We start from the raw sequence: 8,158 nt of genomic DNA on the forward strand, positions 1-8,158 counted from the left end.
CATGAGCAATAGCAGTCGTTGCATTTCTGGCTGTGTTCTTCTTCCCCCCCACTCCCTCACTCTCTTGTAGCTTCAGTTTGCTTTGAGGCTGTGGCAGGAAGAAAGGAGCAAAGGGACGCTCGGTGTTGCCTGGGAATGTTACTGTTTTGAACCTCAAACAGATGATTGCCAGGAAATGAAGGCTATCAAGAGTCTTCCCTGAACTGAAAACAGGTTTGGGGCTGAACGTTCTCAGGAGGGAGCCCTGCAGAGTGACCAAGGCAGGTCATGTGCTCCTGATTAGCCACATGCTTAAGTATTTTCTCCATGACAGGCACCTCAGTCTGGGCTTAAAATAAAGGAGCTGAGGCTGAGCTGGCAGGGGAGTCAGAGAGGGATGTTGTGTGTGTCTGGGGGTTGTTCTGGTTTTTCCTGCTCTCTCTCTCTCTTTCTCTCCCTGTTTCAGTAGTGAGCTTCCAGTCTGGAAAGGAAATGCATCTTCTGTGTCACACAGGGGGCAGGTTTCCAGCCACTGAATTGGTTGCCTCAAAGAAGACTAAGAGAGGAAGGAGGGGGAAAGAAAGAGAAAAGAGACAAAGTGTTGGGTTTAAGGCTTTCATTTTATTGGTTTCAAGACTTCCACTTCTTTTTAAGGCTTTCCTTCTCTCATCCCTCTTCTTTTTAAGGCTTTCTCTCTCTCTTCTCTTAAGGCTCTCTCTCTCTCTCTTTTTAAGGCTTTCTCTCTCTCTTCTTTTTAAGGCTTTCTCTCTCTCTTCTTTTTAAGGCTTTCTCTCTCTTCTTTTAAGGCTTTTTCTCTCTCTCTCCTTTTAAGGCTTTCTCTCGCTCTTCTTTTTAAGGCTTTCTCTCTTCTTTTTAAGGCTTTCTCTCTTCTTTTAAGGCTTTGTCTCTCTCTCTTCTTTTAAGGCTTTGTCTCTCTTCTTTTAAGGCTTTGTCTCTCTTCTTTTAAGGCTTTGTCTCTCTTCTTTTAAGGCTTTGTCTCTCTTAAGGCTTTTTTTCTCTCTCTCAAAGCTTTTTTTCTTTCTGTCTCTCTTAAGGCTTTTTCTCTCTCTCCTCTTAAGGCTTTCTCTCTCTCTTAAGGTGCTCTCTCCTCTTAAGGCTTGTGCTCTCTCTCTCTCTTATCTTAAGGCTTTTTTTCTCTCTCTCTCTTCTCTTAAGGCTTTCTCTCCCTCTCTTAAGGCTTGTGCTCTCTCTCTTATCTTAAGGCTTTTTCTCTCTCTCTTCTTTTTAAGGCTTTCTCTCTCTCTTCTCTTAAGGCTTGCACTCTCTCTCTCTTAAGGCTTTCTCTCTCTCTCTTTTCTCTTAAGGCGTTTTTCCTCTCTTTCTCTCTTCTCTTAAGGCTTTTTCTCTCTTTCTCTCTTCTTCTTAAGGCTTTTTCTCTTTTTCTCTCTTCTTCTTAAGGCTTTTTCTCTCTCTCTTAGGGCTTTTTCTCTCTTAGGGCTTTTTCTCTCTCGCCTTCTTAAGGCTTTTTCTCTCTCTTCTTAAGGCTTTTTTTCTCTCTCTTCTTCTTAAGGCTTTTTCTCTCTCTCTCTTCTTAAGGCTTTTTCTCTCTCTCTCTTCTTAAGGCTTTTTTTCTCTCTCTTCTTCTTAAGGCTTTTTTTTTTCTCTCTCTTCTCTTAAGGCTTTCTCTCCCTCTCTTAAGGCTTGTGCTCTCTCTCTTATCTTAAGGCTTTTTCTCTCTCTCTCTCTCTTCTTTTTAAGGCTTGCACTCTCTCTCTCTTAAGGCTTGCACTCTCTCTCTCTTTTCTCTTAAGGCTTTTTTCCTCTCTCTCTCTCTTAAGGCTTTTTTCCTCTCTCTTCTCTTAAGGCTTTTTTCCTCTTTCTCTCTTCTTCTTAAGGCTTTTTCTCTCTTCTTCTTAAGGCTTTTTCTCTCTCTCTTAGGGCTTTTTCTCTCTTAGGGCTTTTTCTCTCTCTCGTCTTCTTAAGGCTTTTTCTCTCTCTCTCCTTAAGGTTTTCTCTCTCTCTCTCTTCTTCTTAAGGCTTTTTCTCTCTCTCTCTTCTCTTAAGGCTTTCTCTCCCTCTCTTAAGGCTTGTGCTCTCTCTCTTATCTTAAGGCTTTTTCTCTCTCTCTCTCCTTTTTAAGGCTTGCACTCTCTCTCTCTTAAGGCTTGCACTCTCTCTCTCTTTTCTCTTAAGGCTTTTTTCCTCTCTTTCTCTCTTCTCTTAAGGCTTTTTCCTCTCTCTTAAGGCTTTTTTCCTTTTTCTATCTTCTCTTAAGGCTTTTTCTCTGTCTCTCTCTTCTTCTTAAGGCTTTTTATTTCTCTCTCTCTTTTCTCTTAAGGCTTTCTCTCTCTCTCTCTTCTCTTAAGGCTTTTGCTCCCCCTTTCTCTTAAGGCTTTCAATTCTTTGCAAGCCTTAAGTTGAAAGAAAAGCCAGTGTGTCATCTTTTTTCTGTTGAGCCCAGCCTGCTATTTTGACCTGCACTGCTGCAATCCTCTCTTTCCCCTGTCCCCTAATGTCATGTGTATATATACAACTGCTTCTTATTTATTTAACACCATGAGTCATTTAACACTTGAGAAACACAAAAGCCAAGCTGCACTGATGCAGGCCAGCAGAGGTGCAGCCCTTTTCAGCCTGGTTTGAACCAACCAACCACAACCTAACCAACAGCAAGGCAGAGGAAAATCTGAGGTGTTCATTTCAGTGCAGTTGGACTTTCTGCCTAGAAGTGCTACAGTCCCCAGTGCTGGTGTGTCTGGTGCTCTGTCATGTTTGATGTGCTCCTTCTTGGGGGGGTGGGGAGGGTTCTTTGCTCTCTCTTTTCACCCCAGCCCCCTTTGTTTTCCCCTGTTCTGTACAGATTTTGTTGGAGACATGCAGGTAGATCACATTGTCTTGGTGCAGCACATTGTTATGTTCTCAGTATTTGCAGAGGTCTCTTTTTTTTCCCCCCTCCTCTGGTTGGTTGGTTGGTTGGTTGTAGAACAGTGAAGTGGTTTGTTCCTTCTTCTTTTTTTTTCCTTGGTGTTTTGTTTTAAATCCTTTTCTAATCCAGTGGTAGGAAACCACCAGTTCTAGAATGCTCTTAACAGCTCTGACCTGAGGGGCAGAAATCCTGTTGTAAATTCTTAACCTTTTGATTGTAAAGAAGAGAAAAAGAAATACACACAGAGTTTAACACAAAGCTTTTCTGCCTTTCCCTCTCCCACCAGCAGCTTCTCCAGCTGCCCCTCTGCCCTGGGGGCAGCCCCAAAGCCCACCCTGCTGCACTCTCCAGCAGTGGTTTGCTGCAGGCTGCACCAGCTTTGGGGTTTCACCTAGGTGAGTGGCCCTTGGAGCACCTCCTCAGCCCCAGCACCTGGTTTTCACTGCATGCTCAAGCCTCCAGGGGCTCAGCCAGGAGGAGGCTGTGTGCTGGGCTGTGTGGGGTCTGTCCTTCAGGGAAGCACAGGGCCAAGCCTGTTGTTAGCACTGCACTTCTGACTGCATCCAGTCACCTCCTGCCTGCCAGGGGAGGCTTTATGAGCCAGGCACTCACTCAGCTGTCTCTCAGGGTCTGCCTTTCCCAGGCCAGCATTTCAGAGTGCTCAGATGTCTTGCACAGCTGATGTGGCTCTGTCCCTCTCTTACCTGTGCAGTGGCACCAAGGTTCTCTCCACAGCTTGCTGTTCCCCTTTCTGTTTTGCTGAAGACTGAGCACTGTGCTGTGCTGCTGTGAGGCACCAAGGCCCTTCTCTGAGCTGCTGAGCATCCTCAGCTCATTTTACAATCACCAAGGTGCTTGGCCTGGTGCAGGAGGCTCTCAAGTCCTTGCAGATAGCTTCCCCTAGTATTTTGAGTGGGTGAACTGCAGGGTTGCAGTTCTTGCTGCAATTAGTGGTCTTCACAAGGGAGTTACTTGAGTTATTAAATCACAAGGGAGTTATTTGAGTTCCCTTTTTCCCCCCAATTCTGCCCTTAAATCTTCCCCATGGCAGCTCCCTGATAACACACCTTCAGAATTCACTCTGTGGAAGTGTATCAACACTTAAACAAGAGCTTAGGTTATCTTCATGGGGTTGGGGCTCATCTGTGCTTCTCTCCCCTGGTCTGGGCCTTGCATTACCAACAGCAGCTGGGAGCTGAGTTGCTCCCAACTCAATCCCATCACAAAGCTGGGTGAACAAATTCCCAGTGCTTCCCTGCTTGGAAGCCTTTTCCTGCACCCACTGATCTGAGCTGTGCCATTGCAGTGCCCTGGTGGGCCACTTCCACCTGGAGAACCAGACCCCAGCCAGGGCTGGAGGCAGCTGCAGCCCACCCAGCAGCTGCTCTCACCAGCATCACCACCCCCCAGAGCCCAGGGACCTGCCTCTGTGGCATGCCACCACCCTCCCACCCTGGGGACAGTCCTGCTGAGCATGGGCAGGGTGCAGATGCTTCTCTAGAACATGCAGCTCTGTCCCACTGAAATCAGTGGAGAGTTAGAGCTAGAGAGCAGGAGACCAAGCCTGGAGCCCTGGGAAGGAGGCCTGGGCTGGGCCTGTCTGCAGTGCTGGAGGGAGGATCCCTGTTTCAGGTGGCAAACTCGTCCTAGCTTGGGGATTTGCAAGGAAAAGAAGCAACCAAAGCCACCCAGGAGCATGAAGGACCACCTGCACATCTGTGGCACAGCCCAGCTGCCCCTTGGGCTGCCTTTCAGGGGGAGCTGCTGGCTGCTTTGGGTGGAAAGCCAGGTGGGAAGTGGCAGTGCCCAGCGTGTTTGGCTTGCCTTGGACTTTGGCAGGGAAGAAATTGGTGACTCTTCATCCCCAGGTGTTCCTCTCCCTGTTGTTGTTGGCAGTGCTCATTACCCCTCCCAGAGGGTCACTCCTGGTGCCTCTTGCCCCTCCAAGGTCAGAGCAGCTCGAGGAATAGATCTTTGCAGTCCAGAGTGAGGAGCAGCAGCAGCAGCCCTTGATGAGCTGGAAACCCCAACAGCAATGTCCTGGGGGTTGAATTTGCATGGCAGGGCACTGCAGATGCCATCAGATCCCTTCAAAAGTGATCAAACACTTGAGAGTTAAGAACATTTTCTTCTCTTGAAGAGACTTTTTGGTTGGTTTCATGGCAGAATTTGCCCTGAAGGAGCAAATTGCTTTTCCTAGGGGAGGAGAGTGCCAGAGATCACTCTTTGATTCCAGACACAGAGAGAGAGAGAGGTTGGCCTCAGGCTGGGCTTTTCTGCCTCCCTTTCTCTTTGGCCAAGCCCCACTCTCTGACCAGAGCCCTGCCAGCTATCACTCAGCCTGTCTGCACCTTGTGGAACTTGCCTCAGCCTGAGGTGATTGTAAGCTCAGCCTGTCCCCTGCTAGCAGGTGGAGGCTTGGTGGGGACCAGGAGCAGCCCCCACACATCCCATGGGCTTCAGGCCCCTGATCCCTCTGCATCTCCCCAGGGGATCCCTCTGCATCTCCCCAGGGCTTCCTGCTGCCCCCCTCTCAAGTGCTGCCTGGAGCAAACCCATTTCAGTTCTGTGTTGAGGTGAGTGGAAGGGGGTTTCCCCCCTCCCCCCCTCTACCAGCAGGAAACTGGAGGACTGATCCTTCAGGACTGGTGGCACTGGTAGGGGGGGGAGAGTGGGGAAGTGGACTGTCTGCACCCACCCCCCCACCCACACACACAGCCCCTGTGTGGCTGGAGGGACACAAAGTGGCCCCCAGTGAGCTCTCTTCCCATGGTCTCTGTGTGGTAGAAGCAGACTGCAGTTACCTGATCAGCCCTTTATTTTTTTGGGGGGGTGGGGGGGTGGGGAGGACTCTCAAGCTCCTTTTTTAACCCTTTGTTTTGAAAGGAATGAAAGCTTTTTAAAGCTGGGGGGGGTGGGTGGGGGGGAAGGGACTGAGGCACACCAAACCTACCTTTTTAGTACTGCCTTTTAAAAGACACAACCCAGGAGCAGCTCCTGTGGGTGGGGGGCAAAGCTGAAGGTAAATCTGGGTGGGTGGGAGGGGGGGTAGGGGGGGGTGGGGGGGGCAAAGCACCTTGCTTGTCAAACAACCAAGGGGCCACTTTTGTAACTCCTTTTCTTGATTATTTAAAAGAAGAAACCCCCTTGGCATCTCTTTCTGAACCTCCCTTTTATCCCCCCCCCAGCTAGGGTTTAACCCCCACCCCCTCCCCTCCTTTCTCCCCCTCCCCCCCCTCCCCTCCTTTCTCCCCCTCCCCTCTCCCCTCCTTTCTCCCCCTCCCCTCTCCCCTCCTTTCTCCCCCTCCCCTCTCCCCTCCTTTCTCCCCCTTCCCCCCACCCCTCCTTTCTCCCCCTTCCCCCCACCCCTCCTTTCTCCCCCCCCCTCCCCTCCTTTCTCCCCCTCCCCTCCTTTCTCCCCCCTCCCCTCCTTTCTCCCCCCTCCCCTCCTTTCTCCCCCTCCCCTCCTTTCTCCCCCTCCCCTCCTTTCTCCCCCTCCCCTCCTTTCTCCCCCTCCCCTCCTTTCTCCCCCTCCCCTCCTTTCTCCCCCCTCCCCTCCTTTCTCCCCCTCCCCTCCTTTCTCCCCCTCCCCTCCTTTCTCCCCCTCCCCTCCTTTCTCCCCCCTCCCCTCCTTTCTCCCCCTCCCCTCTCCCCTCCTTTCTCTCCTTCCCTCCTCCCTGTGCCCTGCTTGAGCCTGGGCAAAACCCAGCCAGAAAGATTTTGTTGGTGTATTCCTTTTCCTTCTCTTGGGGAGGGAGGGGGCTGGAAGTGGGGTGGGGGGTGGGGGATTTGATTTGAGTTCTTTGGAGGGGGCTGGGAGTTAATTTTTTCCTATTTAAAAGGCAACAAAACCACGCCCCCAAAAAAAATGGTTGCTATTTTTCCCCCCCCCTCTTCCCTGTCTGATCTGCATGCAAATTTTTCCTGTAAACTACTTCTTTTTTTGGGGGGGGGTTGGTTGTTATTTTTTTTTTGGGGGGGTGTGGTTGGTTTTTCTGGGTTGGTTTGGTTTCTTTCCCCTCCCTCCCCCCCTCCCTCCCTCCTTTTTTTAGTGCCATTTCTAGTCTGTACCATTGTCAAGGTGAAAAACAAAAAGAGGTGAGTCGATGTGAAGTAGTTTTTAGCTGGTCCCTTGCAAAGTGCTTGGCCTCAGAGCACCACAGAGCGGAGAGGAAAAGGAAAAAGGAAAGACAAAAAGAGTGGAAAAAAAAAAAAGAGGAAAAAAAAAAAAGGAAAAAAATTAAAAAAAAAAAAGGAAAAAAATAAAAGGAAAAAAAAAAAAAAACAAAAAGGAAGAAAAAAAAAGGAATGAAAAAAAACCCAAACAAAAAAGAGTTAGACAAGTAATCTTTGATGTTCCTGGTGATTATGGACCCAGGTCCTGGGGCATTTGTTTTGTTTTCATAATAAAAAGGAAAATTGTTTTGTGTGTGCAGTTTGCTCCTATGTTTTTCCCCTTCCCCTTCCTTCCCTTCCTCTCCCTTCCCCTCCCCTCCTCTCCCTCCCCTTCCCCTCCCCTCCTCTCCCTCCCCCTCCCTTCCCCTCCCCTCAGTTCTTCTTTCAGGTGTTGGACAGCCAGAGGGGTGGTGATGGAGGCAGGCAGTTGAGGTTGTTGAATGCAGCTAGAGAAGGGCAGGAGGAGGAGGAGCAGAGGGCTGGAGCTGCTCTCCTGTGAGGACAGGCTGGGGGAGTTGAGGTGGTTCAGTTTGGAGAGGAGAAGGCTCCCAGGAGACCTAAGTGTGGCCTTCCAGGGTCTGCAGGGGGCTCCAAGAAAGCTGGGGAGGGACTTTGGAGGGTGTGGGGGGGAGCAGGGGAAATGGACCCAAGCTCAAGGAGGGGAGATTTAGATTAGACATTAAGAAGTTGTTCCCCAGGAGGGTGGTGAGAGCCTGGCACAGGCTGCCCAGGGAGGTGGTGGCAGCCTCCTGCCTGGAGGTGTTTGCAGCCAGGCTGGAGGTGGCTGTGAGCAACCTGCTGCAGTGTGAGGTGTCCCCTGCCCATGGCAGGGGGTTTGGAACTGCCTGAGCCTTGAGCTCCCTTCCAACCCTGACAGTTCTGGGAGTAGCATGGCCAAGAGGCAAAGATAAATGCACAGAGAGACCTAGAACCATGAGTCCTGAAGGAGTTTGGAAGCCCAGCTGTTAGTGCTGCTGGAGTGCCACAGCACTGGGGCAAACTGCCCTGGGAGCTGGGTCTGGGGTCTCCAAGTCCCTGTTCAGTACCTGGTGAAGGCATCCTCAGAACAGACTTTCCTGCTGGTGAGGGAAATACTTGGCCTGCTTTAATGCAGCA

General features: G+C 50.3%; 1 long non-coding RNA gene across 1 annotated transcript; it reads left to right on the top strand.

The window, feature by feature from the left end:
• Window positions 1–1,625: 1,625 nt before the first annotated feature.
• On the top strand, window positions 1,626–3,124 carry LOC137457520 (uncharacterized). Its single transcript, XR_010991308.1, has 2 exons — window positions 1,626–2,004; window positions 2,332–3,124. It is a non-coding gene; the product is annotated as an uncharacterized lncRNA (long non-coding RNA).
• Window positions 3,125–8,158: the final 5,034 nt, after the last annotated feature.

This window comes from Melanerpes formicivorus, unplaced genomic scaffold (genome assembly GCF_026170545.1).
Source record: "Melanerpes formicivorus ecotype bairdi unplaced genomic scaffold, bMelFor1.0.p_v2 SCAF_181, whole genome shotgun sequence".
Classification (NCBI taxonomy): Eukaryota; Metazoa; Chordata; class Aves; order Piciformes; family Picidae; genus Melanerpes; species Melanerpes formicivorus.